The 5,474-nt window shown below is 39.3% G+C and overlaps 1 protein-coding gene across 2 annotated transcripts in view; it reads left to right on the top strand.

Moving 5' to 3' along the window:
* Positions 1-5,474, top strand: part of LOC122873579 (inactive rhomboid protein 2-like) — a 34,277-nt gene that overhangs the window by 654 nt on the left and 28,149 nt on the right. The gene's annotated exons all lie outside the window — the stretch shown is intronic.

The following is a 5,474-nucleotide window of genomic DNA, read 5'->3' as shown; positions in this document are numbered from 1 at the left end:
GACAGAACAAACTATATTTTGTACAGGCTACCCAATAGAAGGAAGTGAAACGTTTCTGTTCTGGTGTAGCTAATCTGAAAAACAAATCTTCTTCACTTTCTTTAGATTTGCACAGTGGTGACTAAAATAGAAACAGTCCAGCCAGTCATTACATTGCTGCTTAAAAGTTACTGCAGATACAAAATGTAGGATTAACTGTTGTGGTCATGTGTGTAACAGTACTTATAGTTACCTCTCCACCTCCTGTAGAGAGTTACATAATACACCTGTTTTAGCAAACCAATTAGATTAATGGAATTAATTTCTAAACAGTGGAAACTGGGTGAAAATGTAGGTCAGCACAGTTTACCTCTCTTATTACCAGTTGTTGCAGATGTGCTCAATAATGGCTTGTAGGTGATAAGAAACAGTGGTGTAAGTCAGTGTACAGTAAGTTCAGGTGCCAATACAGAGTACTGTATTTCAATGGAAATGTAGTGTCCTTACGTTTTCAACCACCTCTCCGACTTGTAGATAACTTGCTCCATCAAAATATGATTAATACCAAAATTATACACAAAGAACTGTAGGCCCTGGAGGTGGATGAAATGATCATTGCCGTAATTATCACAGCATTACTGCAGTGTTTGTCTTGTGATATTTACAAGTATTCACAATCACGATAAGTGGAAGAGCAGTCTCTTATTCTAGACACACTCATGGAGGGAAAGATAGACGCACTTTGCCATTGAATACAGCCATGTCTTGTAAGATAACTGAATCATGGGAAACATCAAGACTGTGTACAAAAGAAGTATTACATATCACTTTCAACACTACAGTTCATTTTTAGGCAGTTGCTTTAGGAGAACAGTTATAACATAATAATTAACAATTATCTTGTATCTTTAAGAACACTTTAATATTTATACCTGTAAGTCTATTAACTGACTTGTTTATAGTGACCTTTTTATACTTTATATTAGTTATATCTCATACAGTATTTCAGAAGCCCTGTCGGCACTCTCAGCTCTGCTGTTATACTTTCACTATACTGTAGTATCACACACAATATTGTTGCATTATATTGCTAATTTAACTGACGACAATATCATATTTTGCTTGCAGCAGCAGTAGTCTTCATGTTACCTTTACTTGTCAGGCCTGTAAACCTATTTCACTGTCATCATAGATTAATTCCCAACTTTATTACCTCATCCTAAATGCAGTGCCGAGCTAAAATGAACCCCCTGTGTGATCTACTGAATGTGCACGCATCTGTGTACAAGCGGAAGCAGTCAATAATAGAGCATTACTGCGTGCCATTTTTCATTGCAATCTATATTAGTACATCATACCTTCTGCACCCATGAAGGCAATGCAGAAAAAGAGGAAATGCACCAAAAAAGGGTAGAAGGCAAGGAAGGGTGTATGTTGTACGACAAGCAACTATGTAACAGCTGCATCTGCATGGTTGAACTGGCATGTCGTTGGCACCACCTGCGCACCTGTCACTGAGTTAACGGACTGCGTCAAGGAAAACTGTGACCCAGTGCAAATCAGAAAGTTTACATTCTGTGACTGTAAGGAACCATGAGTTCAGCCAAAAGGTCACTTCACTTCATCAGAATCAGCAAGCAAGCAAGCTCTCAGTGTCCGAAATTCACTTTTTGACTCACTGGCCAACGGGACTGGTAGATGAAGCATATTTTTTACCGGCCAAAATTATAAATTACCTTTTTATGTCACATATACATTTATTTCAGTACATTTAATTGAGATAATAAGGTATTATGTTGACTACAAACTTAAAGAAGAGAAAAATCTGAAGCAAAATTATTTTAATATATTGATCGAAGGTCAATTCAACCCTGAATACAACTCAAGAAGTCTTGATCTCAAAACTCTACTGAAGTATTTGCTATTAAATGTTCTTAAGGCTCAAACATAAAAGTAATGGGTCAAACACAGGACTTTCACACCAGAGACCGGGTTCATTTCCTGTGTGAAACCAATAGTCAACGTTGAGTGTTTTAAGGAAGTAGTTATTTTAACCCAAACCATGCTCATTTCCTAAACGTAGTGTAGTTTTGGTGCTAAAACCTAACCTAACTGCGACCGACACCTGAAATGTTTCTCAGCAAGCTTTATTTTGAAAGTCTAAACGGACGTTGCATATTTATTATTGCTAACTTGACCGCAGAATGCGAACGTTTTGAAAATGTGACACTGCTACGGTGGACCGGCGTGTGTATTATGGTACGTGTCCACAGGATCCGTCATTTCCACGCTTTCCATTCATTGTCTATGTAGAAAGCCCTGCAATGCATTCTGGTAGAGTAGCGTTGCGTTTCGAGAGTCGGGCCGTCACGTTGGCCACGTTTAGTGGAGTATCTGATGTCCCGTACGGTAAACAGTGCCGCAAAACTAGGAGCGCTCGAGACGGTCAGTTTCATGGCACTGTTTAGATGCACGTAAAAACACATATGGTAGTGTGTGTGCGTCACTCCGACACAGACAGCAGAGGGCAGAAGCAGCACGCCCGTAAGTGACACCAAAACGCGGTAGAGACTCTCAGCATAGTTTGTTATTACATGACTATTTTGGTACAAACATTTACCCGCCAGTGTGGCGGACAGCCTTCTGAGATTTACTCACCAAACGGAATATCGACCCACATTTGGTCCTTGGCGGGTGTTAATTTCGGACCCTGCAAGCTCTGTATAGATTTTAAACAACCCATGTAAAATAGAAGGGTACTTATTTGGACGTCCTGTTTTTTTTATGTTCATGTTTCCAGACAGGAGACTTTGTGTGTTGTTAAACCGGTTTTTAAACATGTTTGGTAGATTTCTCCAGTAGTTTTCAAATGGAGCACGTTGAATCTTCAGGGTCCCTGGAAACTGTAGATTGATTGTTGCCTCTTTGCTCAGAGGTTTCAGTTTCTTAATTGTTACCTCCCCATCAACTCTGTACCGTCTATTTTATCTAACAAGAATGTGGGCTGAATAATGTACATCTAATTTCACTGCCCTTGTAATTTGGAGTTTGGAAACCCCTAGGCTTTTCCACTTGCATTCAGTGTCTTCCAGTATGTCGCAGTGTCACAATCAAATCCTCTCATCACTTCTCTCTAGGGGCTTTCCTTCCATGATCTTATCTGTTTTCAGCTGCTACACCATAACACACCCAGAAAACATTTTTCCTTTTATAATAACACCCCACTTTAGAAACAGGAGTATCAAGCTGCTGGCCAGGCCGTTGGAAGTTTTTTTCCTGCACTCCCATGCCAACCTTTGTTCCACAATGCAATACACATTATATGAAAATATTGAAACACTCTGGAAATGTTTTGATACCCAAAGCCTCACACCCTAAAAGTGATTTCTGTTGTTACTCTGGCCTTGCTATGAAGCTCTCAGTGGTGCAGAGAGTAGGTTGTATAGACCATTTTCTTTTATGTTTCTTGCCATATCCATGACAAAATATCATCCGTAATTTGTGACAGTGAGTGAGAGTACATCACTTTGTCTTCCTCAGTTTTAACTGCCAGGCTGGGCCAGTTGACAGGAATTTCTCTGACAAAACCCTCAGAAGTTAGCTGTTTTGGGTCACACATTGCAACACACACACATTTATGCACACACTTCTTTCATCAGTGACAGAGAGAAAAAGAAGACAGGGTAGCAATACCTTGTTTTATGTGTGCACACACTGTATGAACACATGAACATGTTATTTAGGTCACATCTTAAGGATTGTGAGGAACTCTTAGACTGGGAACGAGGCTCGGGTATTGCATAGTAGCTCGCTGTTGTGCGAGTTTGGGCATGCAGACTCCAGAAAATGGTACAATGTTTTACACTGTCTCTAGAATGGTTAGGTTGACGCCAAGGTCCTTTTCAGACCAGATGCCGCAATGGTGAACTTGAATTACTGTCTTCAAATAGCTTTTTGAAATGGAACTATTGATTTGTTTGGAGCACCAAAGTGCTATTATCAGCCAAATATGGGCAATGAGATATGTAAAGAACCAAGGTTTTGTTTAGAGAGTCACCATCAAGAGATATTCTGGTTGGAAGTGAAGAATGAGGAGGCAGTTTCAATTGTTGCTCTGACTGTTTTGATGCACACAAACACATCGACACCACAGAAAGTCACACACTCTCCTACGCAGCATTTAGTAGCATTTAACTGATGTGTGCTCAGTCATGATCAGTCTGTACCCTACACGCATAGCAACAGTGCAGACAGACCAAACCAAACATGTTGTCCACCTTTTGAAAATGTATATGTATGAAGTTTATCAGGAGGATGCTGCCATCACAGGTTTTGTTTGTCTTAAAAATGTCTTGTTAATGCAGAGCACTCCTCAAGCTGGCTGCTGGCCCATGTTACTGTAGAGCTCTTTCACACTTTATTACTTTTGATTACTGTTTGCTTGGATTAATATTTGAAAACAGAAAAAAGTTTATTAAAAGTCTGGGATTTTTTCGAAACGAGAGATTGCAATTTTTCAAAACCCCATAGCCCATATAACTGATTGTTTACTGCAGTCATGCACTGCTCACACAGAGGGACAGTTTTACATACATTTCTAGTCAAAATAATTTGACCACTTTATGTTGTAGCATTTTGGATTAAATCTCAAACAGTATAGTTGTAATTTGAAATAAAAAATATGAGTAATGAACAGGTATAATTGAATTGAGAAAGTTCTTCCCATAACTCTTGTTCCAGAGTCTGAGGTGGCTTTCCAAGAAGAGAAATACAAGGGGTAATGCTAAAATAACTACACTGTGGCTTGTACGCATCAACAAAAAGCTCACATTGCCACAAATTGAAAATGAAAATTAGGAGGTAGATATTTTGGACTGGTGATGGTGCCAGAATAAGGGTCAGTGAGTCGACAAGATATTTTAATTCATCCTCTGTTGACAGAAGTGTCAATCCAGGGGACCCAGCGATAGGCGGCGTAGGAGGACTGGCCAAAGGATCACCAAAATCATCTTAAATCATCCTCTGGAGACGATGAATATCCATACCAAATTTCATGGCAGCCTGGCCAGTCCAGACAGGATGTCTCGACAAAGCGACATCTCCATTACACAGCAAAAACACGTCATATTATCAATAGATATCTACAAATGGGAAAAATGTCTGATTGCATAATATCTTTGGGACCAGATGAATGTTAGATTGTGCTAGCAATTATAGAACTGAGACATGTTGTTTTCTACAGGTGTCTAATCAGATGAATCAACATCTTTATCAACATCCATTTCCAATAAAAATGTCACCAGCCTTTCTAAATAACCTTTAACATATTTATTTTCACAAGAAATTTTCAATTGTTTGCTTTAGGGAAACAATCCTTTTGACAGGCAGTGTAAATACACGATATCTCCTCTTGTTACTGTTGTAGCTCACACTGTTAGTGTGGGCAAGTCCCACATACAAATGTGCACTTGCTGTAGTTGTCCACACACTAACTG

This window comes from Siniperca chuatsi, linkage group LG3, assembly GCF_020085105.1.
Source record: "Siniperca chuatsi isolate FFG_IHB_CAS linkage group LG3, ASM2008510v1, whole genome shotgun sequence".
In the NCBI taxonomy this organism is placed as follows: domain Eukaryota; kingdom Metazoa; phylum Chordata; class Actinopteri; order Centrarchiformes; family Sinipercidae; genus Siniperca; species Siniperca chuatsi.
The sequence above is the reverse complement of the archived record's forward strand: the minus strand, read 5'-3'. Positions and strand labels throughout refer to the sequence as shown.